The 16,835-nt window shown below is 38.3% G+C and overlaps 1 long non-coding RNA gene across 1 annotated transcript; it reads left to right on the top strand.

Moving 5' to 3' along the window:
• Positions 1-10,480: 10,480 nt before the first annotated feature.
• LOC123635501 lies at positions 10,481-14,066 on the top strand. The gene is made up of 2 exons (XR_006734141.1): positions 10,481-10,591; positions 11,673-14,066. It is a non-coding gene; the product is annotated as an uncharacterized LOC123635501 (long non-coding RNA).
• Positions 14,067-16,835: the final 2,769 nt, after the last annotated feature.

Raw genomic sequence — 16,835 nt, 5'->3', positions numbered from 1 at the left:
TGATGTGCTGTTGATAACCTCTTATTTTGGAAAGCTATTATGCATAAGGAAGTCAGTTGATGTCAGCCTACTGGAAAAATGACAGGCTTTACAGCTGATTCCTTAGATTAGAGACTCTAAAATTCCAAATGCCTGAAGACCCATATGTCATTTGTTGCTTCTGACCTTTTCTAACTGAATCAGCCTCCTTTAGTAAGACAGAAAAAACAATTTTAATAGATGAGAGAAGTGGGATCTAGCTTAGCTTTTCCTATTGAAAATAAATATTCCCTTCCAAATCATTTATTTCAGGACTTATTGAGCCAAAGTGACAATGGCTCAATAAATGACGATGGCTTCAAATACATAGGAAGTGGCTGCAAAATTAGTCTTTCTTAACCAGAAGGTCAGAGCTGCTTTGTATTTTTTAAATTTCTCTTCTCTGTGTGGCTGATTTCGTGGGCTCTGGCTGGATCTGGTTTAATGCAGATCTCACCGGTACTGAAGACCTTTACAAAAAGGCTTAGATACTCAACCTCCTTCCCTAAAATCACCTCAAATCACTGTCTTAAATACTTGTTAAAATTTTTGATTGTTTAAAAGTTGTTTGTAAATGTAAATTTTCATTTTGAAAGAGAGTAGAAACTCAGAAAGCATTTTTATCAGAACAAGTTTGAGTCTGATGCCGTGCTAAGAACTATTTCTAAAGGAAAACCTTGGTTTAATTCAAGCTCCAGTTAAGTCAAACAGCTAAGAGAAAGTAAGTCATTTCATTTCTCTTCTAAAAAAGTAAAGTGGCAGGAAAAGTTCTTTTATCTGCTTAGATATTTTCTGACCTGATTACAATCTTTTCCTTTTTTTTTTTTTAAGTCATAAAGCAAGTATATGCAGAAGGAATGGCTGATAGGAGAACTAGAGGAGCAAGCCAAAATCTTTAATTACCTTTATCAGGTTAGCAAGGAAACAGGCACCTATGCCTTAGGTGGAGAAAGGTGATTAGTATTCAGAATACTGGAGCCCACATCAATTTAGAAAGGGCATGATTTCAAGATAAGTTGAAGGACAAGTCGGAAAGAAGCAACTTTTTTAAGCATAAGTATAAAAGTAGGATCAGATCAAAGAGGGATTGTTAATAAGAGTCAAGGATTAGTCGGAAGTAAAGTCCCTAATTATACCTAGAGTATTTAATAGATTCAATTGTGCCACAAAAGATCTTAGAGGTCAAGCAATCCAGCTTCAATCTTTGGTTGTAAGCAACAGATGCCTCCTCCTCTAGCCGACATTAGCCAAAGAAGGGAATTCATTAAAAAGTTGCAGAAACTAAGGACCAAAAGGAAGCCAGGCCTGGGGAATGAAGGGAACCCAGGAACTTGATCTTTATTTCAGGATTTACTCCTTTAATTCTTTTAAAATTGAGGCATATGTCCTCATCAGTAGCATAAAGCTATTGTTTGTACATGACCACAGCTGAAGTTCTAAAAAGTATTTTGAATCCTGAAGTTATAAGCACAAATTTATAAGTGTGTGTATTTACAAGTGTGTATCTATAATTCTCTAACATGGACTCTGTTACTCTAACTGCAGTTACAGAATTGCAGTTAATGGTTACAGACACTAAGCCTACCTAGGCCAATTATCTTATTCTACCATCAGAGAAACTGTAGCCCAGGAAGAGGTGGCATGTCCAAGATTTCCCAGAGGGTAATAGTAGAGCCAGAAGAAGTAAGATCTTTTGGTGGCTGCTCTATCAGACATGTGATGTCTTGTGCAATAGTGAAAACAGTGACCAAGAAAGAACTTAGTTAAGAACCTGAGTTCTCTGGCATCAGACTGTTTGGGGTCAAACACGTTATAACTCCCTGAACCTTCATTTGTATAACAAGGATATTGATACTCCCATAGGATGGGGTTGTTGGGGGGATTAAATGAGATGAAAAAAACAGTTATTAACACAATGTCTAGTACATACAAACACAGTAAAAACAATAGCAGTTCTCAATTGGAAAACATTAGTCAGCTTTTATGCTGTGTAACAAACAACGCTGAAACACAATGACTTATAAGAATATTTTTATTTCCTATTCATAATTCTGTAATCAGCTATAGCTTCGCTAAGCTTAGCTGGACTTGACCCTTAGGCTCATGTCTGTTCCATGGTTTCCTCATCCCAAGACCCAGGCAGAAGGAATACTCCCTACCTTGGATGTGTTGTTTTCATGATGGAGGAGAGGTGTGTAAGAAATGGGAACCATGTGATGCTTCTTAAAATCGCTACTGGGAACTATCATAATGTTCACTTCTGCTCATATTTCATGGGTCACAGCATGTTATTTGACCAACCAAGCCCAAAGTCAATGAGGCAGAAAAGCTAATTGCACCCACCAGCAATCCACATTCAGGGAGGGAATGAAAAATGCAATATAGCACAGGCAGTCTGCAAGAAAATCGGTGGTCACTGAGACAAGGATCTCTAGAACAGCTTAAATACTCTGCAACTAGAACCCACGTAGGCTATGTGTAATACCTCATGTCTTCAAAATTATGGACCATTTAGAAAAACCAGAGATCCAGGGAAAGTAACAGAGTTACTTAGGGTACAGATTGGATATAAGGGTACATAGAGTCATCCCTTCTCCCAGAAGCTTCACTAGGTAGAGGAGACATTTCTTTAGAGGTCATTCAGTTCAGCATTTCCAGACCTGAATGATATTTAAAAGGGTTTACATTCTTAGAGTGGTAGTGGTATCTGTTTGCAATTCCATTCATCAAAAAAACTCAGTGAATTGAATGTTTATGTAAAAACTGTTTCCCTTATACATGGAACAGGTCGAGAGCCTCCAGGTGTATATTGAGGAAACCTGTGTGGTGGTAAGGGGAGATCAGATGAATTTGTTCATGATTTGTAACTTAGTTTATAATGCAGATGAGCACTACTAGGTGCATCCTTTATCATTACACATTTTTAATTGTTTTTATTCTTAGTCATATGTTGTTTACATTTGTTCTCAATTCTGAATTAATGAGGACTTTAATGAGGGAGAAAAAAACATAATTCTGCCAGTTTTGCTCTGTATACTTTTCTCTAGATGCATAAATTTTTTTCATCTGAAAAATAACTATACAGAACATCAAGATATCTCTAATATTTTAAAACATAATGTACAAAAGAAAAATAAATCAGTGTTACTTATGCATCCTCCCTCTAACCAACAATCTGCTATGGAAATAAACACCAGTGATGCTTTGAGGTCCATTCCAGATTAGAGGACAGATCAGACCTATTCTGTATTCCCATTAATTTCACACCTCAGTACAACTGCACAGGCCATTCCTTCTGCCAGAAAGGCTCTCCTTTTCCTTTTGCTGCCTAATGTTCCTACTCAGCCTTAATCTGCAGCTTAGCTCTTACCCCCTATTGGAGAAAGAATTGCCTTCTCCAGTTCCCCCACCTGTGATTTTTGCCTTTCCTTCAGTATTCCCATAGCACATGCAGGGAATTACCTCCTTAATAGCCCTATTTTTTAAAATAGTCATTGATTCTGTCTCCTTGACTTGACCTTGAGTTGAGATCTGGGTAACTTGGCATTTTTAGTGCCCAACACAGTGCCTCACACCCACAAGGTGCTCAACAAGTCTTTCTTGAATGGATGAGAGTAGGCAGAATTGCCACTTGATAAGATTAGAAACTGGAGAGGATCTGGGGGAGAGCATTTCATGAAGAGGGAAAGTATACAGAAGGGTAGAGTAAAAAGACAGAGTCTGACATGCACGAGTTGTGTTTAAAGAGCAATAAAGGAGCCCATGTGACCAGACCAGTTGCTCCTCTGGAAGGAGGTTCGGGAAAAGAAGTCTTGGGAAACTCAGTGTGGAGTTTAAGTTTGTTGGGAGAGGGCCTTGAGGGACACCCATTGTCTTAGTCTTCTCTGGTTGTCATATGTCAAAATACCATAGACTGCATGACTTAAACAACAGAAATTTATTTTCTCACAGTTCTGGAGGCAGAAGTCCAAGATCAGGGTGCCAGCATGATTGGTTTCTGGTGAGGGCTCTCTGCCTGGCTTGTGGATGGCTGCCTTCTTGCTGTGTTTTCACATGGTGGCAAGAGGGAGAGCTCTGGTGTCTCTTCCTCTTTTAATAGGGAAACTAATATCTTTGTAACCTCATCATCTGATGATCTACCCTCATAACCTCATCTATAGCTAATTATCTCCCAACAGCTCCATCACAAAATACCAAATGCCATCACACTGGGGATTAGGGCTTCAACATATGATTTTTGAGGGGATTCATTTCAGCCCATAGCACCCATCCATATTGAGTGGTTTAGGAACTGGCCACTGGAAAATGAAGTGGACCAAGGAGGTCACTATCATCCATTCCTGCCATTTCTGGGGTTCCATTGTTCAGTTAAGAAAGTGAATGAAATCTCAGAAATCAACATTTCCAATCGAAGAGGCATAAAAGCCTAAAGACAAGAACAAAATAACCTTTTAATTTCTGAGATGAATGAACAATGTAACTTTTGTGAGTGGTATCTTCTATTTCTATAGCAGCCATAAATCATACCTTTGGGAGCTGTACAATTTTACTTTCAAATGTACATTTTGAAAAGAACACAGTCGTTTTTTATTATGCTTCTTTTGTACAATTCCATTGCATTCATCACTAGTCAAAGGGTCCTGTTGATTCTATGGCAGGAAAACTATTTGTTATACTCACAGTCCAAGTGCCTACTGATTAGCGCAGGTATTTTGCATTAGCTGATTGGAATAGCAGAACAGTCTTCCTCTAAGATTTACTGCTTTCTCCATTTACCATTTTTCATTATTTTCCAGGCCTGGATTCCTTTCACTTGGTGCATTCTCTTAAGAATTACCATCCGTAGGATGATGTTTTTATCCATTTAAAAAGTTTATGTCCATTTGCAAATGATTCAAGACAAGATTGAAAATTCTGCTGCCTGATTTGCAGAAAGTTTTTGCTGCCTAAAAATTTGCTGGGCATGTCCTGTGGATAGATAGTACAAATATACAGTGTTAATACAATGGGCAAACTTCAGAACATTTCCACAGCTCCTGACTATCGAAATGATATACAAAAATATATGACTTGGGGACAGCTGAAATTGTTTCCACACTTTGAGCTCTGCTTCCATTAGAGTGGTTCGCAATATTAGATTGAATCCCAAGGTGCTACTGATAATCATCAGCTGTTTTTCTTGCCAAGACTCTTTGTTTAAATGCATTCTTTCATTATCCATGTGCTTTTTAAAAAAATGAGGGAAAGAATGCTTTTAATTGAATAATTTGTATTCTGTCAGGTATTTCTTCTCCCTAGGAAGGTATCTGGAAAGTTACTTTGCTATTTTTATTTATCTTGCCAGTGTAGTCTATTGATGAGAGAACTGAGGTCCAATAGTGTTAAAACAAGACATGAAATATTGATTAATTCTTTTTTTTAATTCCTTTTTTACTCCTGAGTATAGCAGATTTCCGAAGCTGCTGCCAATATTGTGTTCTCCAATAAACCTCCATTATTGGGAGGGTCTTGATCCCCTTTGGGCTTTGATAAATCATTATTATGCTTTTGAAATGTTAGCTTTGAGCACCTCAGGTTTGGCTTTCATCCATTCATAGAAGAAATGAGTAAGAAACAGTGGAATTGAGGCTGCAAAGTCTGAGCCAAAGACCCCCAAAGGAACCATTCCATGAAGAGAGACAGCCCAGAGACTGAGGCACCTAAACTCCTTGTCCTTGTTCCCATCCGACACTTATTTCCATTCCCCATTGTGCATTCCCCCACTGCAGGCTAGGACTTGCCCTTTGGTCTAAGCCAAGCGAATTTGCTGATTCCTAAGATTGTGAAAAGGTAAGATGATGGCTCAGTACCAGCCAAACTTGAATGACTTGGGATAGACTTGTAAAGAAAAGAGAAGGAAGTTAGATGCCTGGCTGGATGAGGAGAGCCAGAGGGGCAGTGAGTGGGCAGAGAAGGAACTAGAAATAAAGGGAACCTGGTTCTTTAGATCACCCTGAAATCTAGGACTCAGGTGAACTCAGAACAGAGGGGAATCTGGTAAAATGTGAAAGAGAATTGCACAGGGCAACCCCCCCCCAATAAAGAATTATCTCATCCAAAATATCATTAGTGCTAAGATTAAGAAACCCTGGTCTAGAGAAAGTGCCATTATTTTGTCCAATAAAGTATAAGCTTCTTGAGTCCAGAACCCAACTCACTGAGCTAATGGTGTTCAATAATTAGCAGAGCATCCTGTGAATAGACAGTAAATTCAACATAATCTAATTTTCTTTTGAAGAGTAACCATGTCTGTTTCCTCAATTCCTCCTCTGAAATTATCCAAAAGGGAAATGTCACTCAGTAGAAGGTTCTAGCCTATGAGGCAATAGTAGAAAAGTGCTTCACAAGATGTTTCAGGAAATGAATAGAGGAGAGAATGTGCTCAGAAGCAGAGGCACAGGCAAATGAAGCATGCTGACAGCCAAAAATATTGACAAAGGTAAAAATTAGGATAGCTCGACAGACAAGGAATCCTGGTATCCATGTGATGGCCTGTAGACATCAAGAATGGGGCAAACATCAAGGGGTAAAGTAGCTTATATTTTATAGGCAATAAACTAGCTGAAAGATCACATCTGAAATGATATGCCTTCACATGTGCTACATCAGGATGTTGACAGCATCACTTTCCCAAGAGATGAGCAAGTACATTTAAGTAGTTTCCATGTTGTAAGTATCTTGATGACCAAGGAGCAGTGGGATGCAGAGCCTGACCAGTGGAAACCAAGGATTGATAGTTTTCTCTTCACACTCCTGCCTTTATTTTCCCTTGCACAGCTCATTATTCTGCTGCATTAATTTAGCCTTTTCTATTGCACTGAATTAAGGGCGTAAATTCTCTTATCATCCCTGTGGGGATCTTGATTGTTTATTTGTGGATGACAATAATTGTTTTTATCGATCCCCAAATGTGGAAGGTATAAAAAGTGCTATGGCTGATGGCCAGCTGACATGTAGTTAGTGCCACATGCTTGAGTGACAAATTACAAGGCAATATTTGGCCCCAGAGGAGACCCTTTAAGAATTTTTTAAGGCATTTGACCCAGTTATCACTAAGTCTTTCCAAGCTGAAAAGCATAAACAATATCATGTACATCAGGTCAAGTCTTTTGTTGTAGTTTTTATTGAACCTTAAAAGGTCTACTTGGGTATTATTTATGCTTCCTCATTTCTAGTATGCCCATAGAGCAGCATGGGAGAGTTCGGAAATGGTGCAGCTATAAGAATTCCCAGGGCCAGCATCATCCAAGACAGTAAATTCCTTTAGGGACCCAGATTACCAAGGCATTTATTCAGAATTTCTAGATCAATCTAGCAGTTGCCGTTATTACACTGCAAGCATCACTGTGTGGACATCAGCTCTAAATATTTTGAGAAGAAACCACTTTGCTAGCCCCAGCATGTACTGTGGGTAGGAAACCTCATGTGATTTCATGTACCAAATATATCAGAGGCATCAGGGAAAGAAAATGCAACAGTCTAATTAAGTGCTGTTTGTAGGACAGGGCACTTGGGCAGTATGAGTCTCCCCAGTCTGAATCGAATGCAACGTACCTTGTTTGAAGAGCTTTTGAGCTAATTAGCGTGGTCTATCTACCCAGAAACAAAATAAATCAGGTTAGGTCTAAAAGGAATCAAGTATCAGAAATGTGGTAAAGTTTCCTTATTAGTGGGTAAGATGGAAAGGTCTTTGACCAAATGCCAAACCCTGAAATTCTTGACCTTATTTTCCGGTGGTAAAGAGAATACAGATATATAGAGAAACCCCTAGGACAGTATGTCCTCTTTATCCTGTGAAGGCTGTGTTCCAAAGGCTCACTGTTGAACTCTCTGCTGGACCAGAATGAGTCATGAGAGCTTGTTTTGCAGAGTAGGGGGTGGATATGTCATACAAAGAGTCCTCCCCTTTATCCTAGAGCTATAATATTATCTTGGTCCTTGACAGCAACTCTGGAGGGACCACATAAAAGGAACGACAACTTGCCCTAAAGACGATTTATTTTTTTTTTTCTCTCTCAAATTCACCTTTACCCTCAATACTATGGTTCGGTGTGTCCTTGGTCTTGGACAGCCATTTCAGCACCTCCCATGAGCACTAGTGTGAAGGAGGCAAACATGAAGTTCCATCCCCCAAAAGTTTAGTGACTATAGCTACTACCATTGCAAGGTAAAAACTTTATACCCAGTTTACCTTTTTATATACACGCCATACATTTAGCATCATGTCCATCACATGAGCACTAAATGTGATCTGACTGATTCACACTGTTGCTAATTACAACATGCATGGAGCGTGGTACTGCCCGATGTTTAAAGCTTAATTACAGACTGACCATAGAAGGTGATGAAAGCCTGTGCTTTGTTGCACTGTGTTGGGACCAACTGTTTTAGCGTGTATGCCTCCCCGACTAGACCATGTGCTCTTTGAGAAAGTATTCATCACCAGCTTCTAGCATAGTCGGTGGCACATAATGGATTCCAATAAATATTTGTTGAAAAAGTGAATAAATGAGTGAATAAATGAGACCTGTTTTTTTTCCCATTGTGTATAAACAAATGGTGTAATTTTTGGTGATCTCTACTAGTGCTTGGTCAGCCTAGTAAAGAAGGATAGAGAGGATAGAAAGGGAGTGAAAGGTGATTAAAATCATATGAGAAAAAAAGGGCATGCAATTCAGTAGGAATAATAACCAGACAAATTCCGTGCATAGACAAAATTTTTAGATTCAATTGGGGAGCATTTTGTCTAGACTTTTGCCTCTTCTGATCTCTCCCAATTTTCAAATAAGGGCTTTTTAAGCAGATGGTGTTTTAAGCAGTTCCCATCATTGCTGCTCCTTCTCAGACCCCAGGATGCAGGATTGCCTGCAGGTTAAGTCCTCTAAAAAGCAAAGTTGCTCGTTACGGTATCTCACCTCCCTGAGGTATATCTTCCCACCCATTTTGCACCTATTCCTGACCCACATTGCTGCTACAATTCCTATCACAGAGGAAAATGGATGTAACTCAATGTGGTATGGTTTCTGGAATATTTTCCATGCACCAGGAGATGTAAAAGAATGGCTACTTAGGTAGTGGCATTTCAGACTTGGGGGCAAGAAATCAGACAGGATATATTAACATATGGGCTGAGTTTGTCTCTCCTTTCAAATCTCCACTGTGAGTTTGTGTTGCTCCTGAAATGCTAGCGTGTTGTAAGTAATTTGACACTATGTAGAGCTTGCTTAAAGAAGCAGCAGCAGCAGCAAAGGATTCAGGACTTCTAATGATAGCACACTGACGGCTTGGCACTGGGGATGTGCATCAACAATATTGAACGTCAGTGGGGAGCAACTACCTGCCGCACCCAGAGAGTGGTTATCAGTGTCTGAGTGTCAGTTTATAGAAGAACTGGCTGTGCTCCTGTAGCCCAAGAAGTCTAGATGGAAGGTAGGAAATGCCTTTTATTAGAGGTGCTGCTGCGTAGCTGTCAGGCAACTTGGAGTGATCCAAATGCCCCTATGGAGAGAGTTTTAAGAAGATAGGAAGTCATTTGTTTTGGATGGATTAAGTCACCTTGGCTAAAGACAAATGTGGAGATCCAGCTTTTTGTTGAACATTCCCTTGAACTTGGCAGACCCCCCCCCACATGGTCCATGCAGTTTCTTCTCATTTTGCCCCTTCCCCTTTTTTCAGATCTTTGCACCCATTATCAAAGAGACCTTCCCTAACCAAGCTTTATTATAACAAAGCCACTTCCAAATCCATTCTGTCTCCATGATGACCAACATTTTGGTTGTTTTGATAACTGCTGTATCCCCAGCATCCCGAAAAAGGTTATCACGTAGTAGGTGCTCAATAAAAATGTGTTGAAAAGGTTGGTAACATAGATATTACAAAGAAAAAATCTGGTCTAATGATGCCTGGGAAGCAGTTAAGGAAAACTTTTCAGATGATTTTGTAGGCCAAGTCATTCACCCACACTGCATCCAATTTGCACTTAGAAATCCAAGGAGCCTTCAAGAAAGTGATATGTCCATGTAAGCAAGATAACACTATTATCATTCAGTTCCCATCAGGGCTCCAAGCAACTTTTAGAAAACCTGTGCTCTGATATACAGCACTAATTTGTGTCTGGTGGAAAATTAAATTATTTTTCACCTGAAGGGAGCAGGATTATTTGACTTCAGATATTTGCCATATGGCTTCTCTTCCCCACAACATAGCTTTGAGGCTTAGGGAAGTAAGAGCAGGAGCATTCCTATAAATTATTCAGAGATAACTGAAGATAAGTGTGTATCTTTGACATATTGTCAAGTTTCTTAATGCTTTTTCCTGATAACAAGTGCTGTGTTTTTGATAAAATGTTCTTTTCTCACATACTTTATTGTTGTTCTGTGTTCATTTTGTTTTGTTTGTTGCTGTTTGTTTTTGTTCCCCTCCCCAGAGTCCAGTCCGGCTCTTATCTCAGCACAGGGTGGTTTACCTTCATTCTGGCCATGGACGCCTGTTACGGCATTCACGTCTACGGGATGATAAATGACACCTACTGCAAGTAAGATCACAGGAAATTATTTTTATGCAGCTCCAATTTTGATATCTTGTCAAAATATCATAATTCATTTTAATGCCAGAAATCTGTGAAACAGATAAAGCAACAATTATTTCCCAGTGTTCTTTGCTGACGTGACATTTGATTGTCAGTGCATCAGGTTGTGACTTTTAGGGGTGATAAAAACAAAAATATTTGCCACAATCTAATGTCAAATGTCAGAAGGAACACTTTTCCCTTATCAGTGACATATCAGGGACTTGTGGCTTGGAAATACAGAACAAGTTCAGTGGTTATTTAATTTGCAAAAGCAAGGTTGTCAGTTCTGCTGCTCTGATGGTTTGATGGATGGCTACCTGCTCAATGGTTACATTTGATCATGAAGGGCAAAATGTCCTGATGCCTCTGAGAAACTGACAGCTTAACAAGAATTCCTGGAAATTATATTTCACTAATAAATGAGTAATCTACTACATCTTTATTTAAAATGAGTGTGTTTATCCACAGTATATCCTCGCTGGTGGGATAGTTTTTAATTAGATAATAAAACAAACCCTCCGTGCTTCATCAGGGTAATGAAATATATTTCCCTACCAACAATTGGCACAATATAATTTGGAGACTGTTTTAATCATATTGTCAAAATGGTAACTCTCAGCCAGCCACAATCGTCATGAACAAATGTTTCTATCCTAACTATAAGCACAGTGGAGCACAGATGAACCCAATTTCTTACTATGAAAAATCCCAAAGTTTCTTCAAGTTCTGCAAGAGGCTATCCAAAGTCTGCTTTCATTATATACCATTTCTTCCTACAAAGGATAGCCAGCCATATGTTTGAATGTAATTGGTATTATTAATATATATAAACTGTATTTGATCTATTAAAGCACTAAGAACCTGGTACATCTTCCTAAAAGCTTTCTTGCGTAATAGCTTTTAACTGAGTTCATGGACAAAAAATCATATATGGGTTTGCAAGTAAATGCATTTACTGGGCACATAATGGATTCTTGTAAGTGAATGTTTCATTCTTCATTCTTCATCTCAATCTTTCTTTCATTATCATTTTTTTCTTTTCTAGGACAGAAGGATATAGAAAAGTCCCCTACCATTACTATGAACAAGGAAGAGATGAGTGTGATGAATATTTTCTTCATGAGCATGCCCCATATGGGGGGCATAGGTTTATCACTGAAAAGAAAGTGTTTGCTAAATGGGCCACAAAACACAGGATAATATTTACACACCCAAACTGGACAGTGTCTTGATGTTGGTTTTTAAGGTCTTGCCACAACACTTGACATGATCATGGTACATGAAACCACAACTGTGATGCTGACGCCGTTAACAATGATGACGGCGATGATACAGACAACAACGATGCTGATCAAGTTCCTGTACATTCTCAGATATGGATGATGACTCTGCTAGTAATTTAAACTTGGGATTTCGTGGAGGGTGGTTGTGCTCATTATGTTATTTCTGAAGGTTCAACACTATATACTGCACTTTATAATTTAACTGGAATTGAAATGAAGGCCAGTGACATGATAACTGTGACCTAAGAAATGGGAAGATTTTCCTTCAAGATAGCTGCCCAGAATTATTAAACAGTGAGTAACCCCCAAAAGCCATGGGATTTGGCCTCATGAGGCAAGGTTATTGACTCAGTGGCTTTCTGAACCTGAGCAGCTCTAACATCTTGAAGAATGGTTGATTGTCAAACACTGACCCTAGAAATGCTATCAGGGTGCAAGTATCTTACCACAGTTAGTAGTTAGCCTGGAGAAGGGAAGGTGTCTCTTCCTGATATACCATCTTCCCTCAGTACTTCCTACAGCTAAAGCCTCAGGCCATCACCTAATTAACAATGAAGATATCACGGACATCCTACACATCAGGATTACTTGACTATCTCAAACACTTAATTAAAAATGGGCCAACTTAGCAAATCTTGATGAATTTCCACTCTTACCATCCATCCATTCTTACTTCCCAAAACAGTATAACTAAACATGTTATTAGAATGATCTATATTAATGTTTAGTTATTTTTGGTTGATTCCTAAATCTTTCAAAAGGCTATTTAACATGTAAGATACCAACTTAAACACTGTAATAACATATACTGTGAAAACATTCCTAAAACATAACCAAAGGGTTTACTAACTCTGCTTCAACATCCAATAAGACAAACATATATGCTTTTTAAAATCATGAAACAGGGAAAGCAAAGCATATTTTTACATCAATTTGTATCCTATCATACTTCATAATATATATTTGTATATTCAAATTTCTATTTTATAGGCCCAAGATGTGTCTCTCCATACATTACATTATCATTGCCAAGTGCCAACTGTTAGACATGGAGAGAAAATGATTCCTTGTATTAAATCTGACCAGAGCTTTTGCCTTCTAGGGGTTTAATTTCCCCATAGTGTATCAGTTGTTATACCATAATAACAACAACAATGATGACCTTAACGTCCAAAGTGCTTTGTCATTTAGAGTCTTTTCACATCTGCTAGACAACGTGATGCCCGTGACCACCTCATTGGGCAAATGCCTGTGCATTCTGCCCTCTCTTTAGCAGATGATCTGTAATTTGTTAATTGTTCTGATATCTTCGAGATTGCTCTACTTGCTAATACTTGTATAGAATAGCATTTATGTAGACTAGTAACCAACTGATTTCAGGGCCAAACACAATATATTATATCAGGATTATGTAAAAAGTATCACAAAGAATGATCTTGGTCATATATGAGGACCTCTGTGAACTTGAGTAGTTTTGCCTTTTTTTAATAGTCCTAAACTAGAGGTAGAGACAGATTGACTGTTTTTTTTTTTAATGGTTCTATATAGGTGGAGAAAAGATGAAGAAACAGGGACAACAGGAGGGAATGAGAGCAGAGAAATGTAGTTTCCTGTCTCAGGCTTGAGACAGCTCTGTTTTCCATATACTCATTGCTCTTCAAATATTGGGGAGTTGACTTGCTGAGAAAGTAGCTGAGAGTTCAAAGACATCTTTGCAGAATGATCCAGAAAGCAAAAGCCAGGTACAACTTACAAAATGTTTTGGAGGCTGGAAGTAATGATGCATTTTACTTTAGAAGTACTTTCTGGTCTTCACTAGTGCTAAGTATCATGATGAGTTATCACTAAAATGTGTCATCTAGGGTAAAAGCCTCTTTGCTGCTCTCTTCTGCCATTTTGGCACCCCAGTACTTATATCCATAAAACTTGCCAAGCCCCAGTTCTGTCCTTGGAGGGAGTTGTTATTCTTGTTTTGTTTCCTTATATGATTTTCAGTTCTATGAATGTTAGTTTTATTTTTGAGCTAATGATGGATAAGAATGCCCACTTAAAGAAAAATAGATACAAATGCTGAAATGATAATACAGATTGTTTTCCCCCTGTTGTGATACAAACATTCCACTTTTAAATAAAAAGGAATCCTTGATTAATCAGAATGCTTTGGGGAATGACATATCCTAATTTACTTAGTTTTCTAACAAATGAAGGGTCATCTCTATTTGTTTTAGCCCTTACTGCTGAAAAACTTTTGAAAAATTGCTTGCTGTCCTGCCTCACTATAGCTTTTTCTGATGAAGGAGACTTTCGCAGTACCTTGTATTCCTCATTCTGTGGTAGCTGGTGTGTGTGGAATAGGTAGCCTGTGGATTTAAATGGGCAGTGTTTTCTTCAGAGGAGTGGGGATAGGGTTTATTCCCCTCTCCTCTCTCTTTCCCTCTCCTCTTCTCCTCTTTCTTTCCTTTTTACTAACTAAATTCCTACTCTATAGTTTTTGTTGTTGTTTTTTGTCTCTTTTCTTTCTAAAACTCAGGCACAAAAAACACATTTTTCCTCATTTGGAGACCCAATTGAATGATTTCCAGTATAATTAGCATTTTGAGGAAATCTCACGACTTATTTTTTGTCAGTAGTTTAGTTTTCTCTGCTTCGATTTTCTGTTCTTCTTTATTCCAGCTTCCTAATGCTAGTGGAAACACAAAGTCTAATTTCTCCCATGTTGAGAAGAAATTTTCCATCTAAGATTTACTGTTAGAGAAGAGCTTGGCAAAGGAGCAATTCCAGGGCAGTTTTTTGTCATGCAGATGTCTGATCAATGCCACAGATTCTGGTCAACTGAAAGAGATTTTAACCAGCATCTAAACATTGGAAAAATTAACTGAATTCACTTACCACTGGTGTGTATGTATCCCAGAAGTTAATTAAAATTATCTATAAAAGATGAATATATTTCAGTAGGGTGGGGAACCTGCATCCTTGGGACCACATGTGGCCTTCTGGATCCCTGAGTGTGGCCTTTTGATTGAACCCAAATTTTACAGAGCAAGTACTTTTAATAAAGGGATTTGTTCTGCGAAGTTTGGATTTGATCAAGGGGCCGCACTTGGGGACCTGGAGGGCCACATGTGGCCCCAAGGCTTCAGGTTCCTCACCCTATTGGGGTTGGCCACCATTTTTCTGCAATCTGCATAAAAACTTGCAAGCTAAAAATAATAGAATAAATATTACTTTGAATTCTGCAGACTTTTTTAAAAGGTAAGGAAACTTTTAAAGGGTTTTAAAATGAACACTTGAATCCTTTCTAAGTTAACCAAGTGACAAGTGGTAATGATTTACATTGTTATGATGGTAATGTGAAAAAGAAACCATTTAGAGTACATGATTTTACATTGATAACAAATCTGTCAAACAAAAAGCAATTTTGAGGGATGTTTGTATGTATACACAGAGTCCATTTGTGTGTGTGTGTGTGTGTATCTACACACACAAAAATATACACATCTATATACTCATAACTATATATAAAGGCATACGCATAATACTGTATTCTTCACTGATGTGTGTGAATCACAGAATATCCCATTTTAGACTTCATCTGTAATTTGTTAGATTTCATTTTGAATCCTGATGAAACAAGCAAAAATTCAAATTAAATAGACTGCTAAGAGTATATGAAATCATACTCAATAGCTGGCCAGAAGAATAAAGCTAGAGAAACTCTAAATCTAGAACCGAGAACACAATTAGGTGCCACAGTTGTCACAATCAGACTTGTAAGTACAGCAATCTGTATTGTAGGCTCTGCTGATTGCAGCTTAGCTGAAGTCACATTGAAAAACATTGCATCAAGCTTCATTCATGCAGAAGTAAATGAACATTGGTCCTCTTATTCAAATAAGTCTGTCTTTAACATAAGCAAAATCCAGATTTGCATGATTTTTATTATATAGCTAGAGAACTGTGACCATTGTGAAAAAAGGAAATTATATAAGGAGATTGCTCTAGGAGGATTTGGTGTGAGTCAGCTGAGGTGAGAACAAGAGTCTGAATAGGGACCTACTGACCCTCCAAGAAGTACAAAGCCATCAGAAGAGAATCACTCTTTACTTACTTAGAACGGAGACAACGCTAAAGTACTTCACCTGGTGGTGTTCATTGGATGTTAATTATGAGCTCAGTTTAATTTTGATAAGCAAGAAAATATAATCAGATGGCTTACTTTTTTTTTTTTTTTAACAGCATACCCATCTAGCATTTAATGTGGCAGGACAAATGCAAAGAATAAACTATGTTGCCCTGTGTCAATTGTTTGCATGTCTTAGCACAACAAGTGATTTACATTCCTAGAGCCAGGAGGGAAAAAATGCTTTTTTCTTAATGGGCATATTTAAAAGGCAAGACCTCCTCCTTTTAACAGTGTACATAGATCCAGTGACTAAAGGATCCAGTGCTAGCCTTTGCACATAGTCTAGACTTTTTGATCTGAAAGGGGCTTTACGACCAGCCAATCCAATCCCTGCTCCTTGGAGTTGAGGAAACAGACCTACAGAGGTGAAGTGACTCGCTATAAAATGGGACTGATGGCAGTACCGAGACTCAAATTCTTATCTCATATCTCATTCTCTAGTACTTTTCCCACTACACTTTTTTAGCATAGAATAGTAGCTGGAAAAAGATGCATAAATGACTCTCGGAGCATCTATTCATGGAAACTAGGGGCTCCAATTAGTGTTGAGTCTACTCAGGATCAAAGAACTCCCCACATTGAAGAGTAGAAATATTCACATAATTGAAGGAACATATCCCAGTGGTTGTCTATATTTTCCCTTCCCTATGTATGTTGCTAGGACTAGACCATGTCCTATTATTATGAAATCCTAGGACTACTTTAAAGAATATAAAGGTGAGTTTCTGACTTCCTCTTTGTT

This window comes from Lemur catta, chromosome 3 (assembly GCF_020740605.2).
Source record: "Lemur catta isolate mLemCat1 chromosome 3, mLemCat1.pri, whole genome shotgun sequence".
Taxonomy (NCBI): domain Eukaryota; kingdom Metazoa; phylum Chordata; class Mammalia; order Primates; family Lemuridae; genus Lemur; species Lemur catta.
Note: the sequence above shows the minus strand (reverse complement) of the source record. Positions and strands in the feature narration are given on the sequence as shown.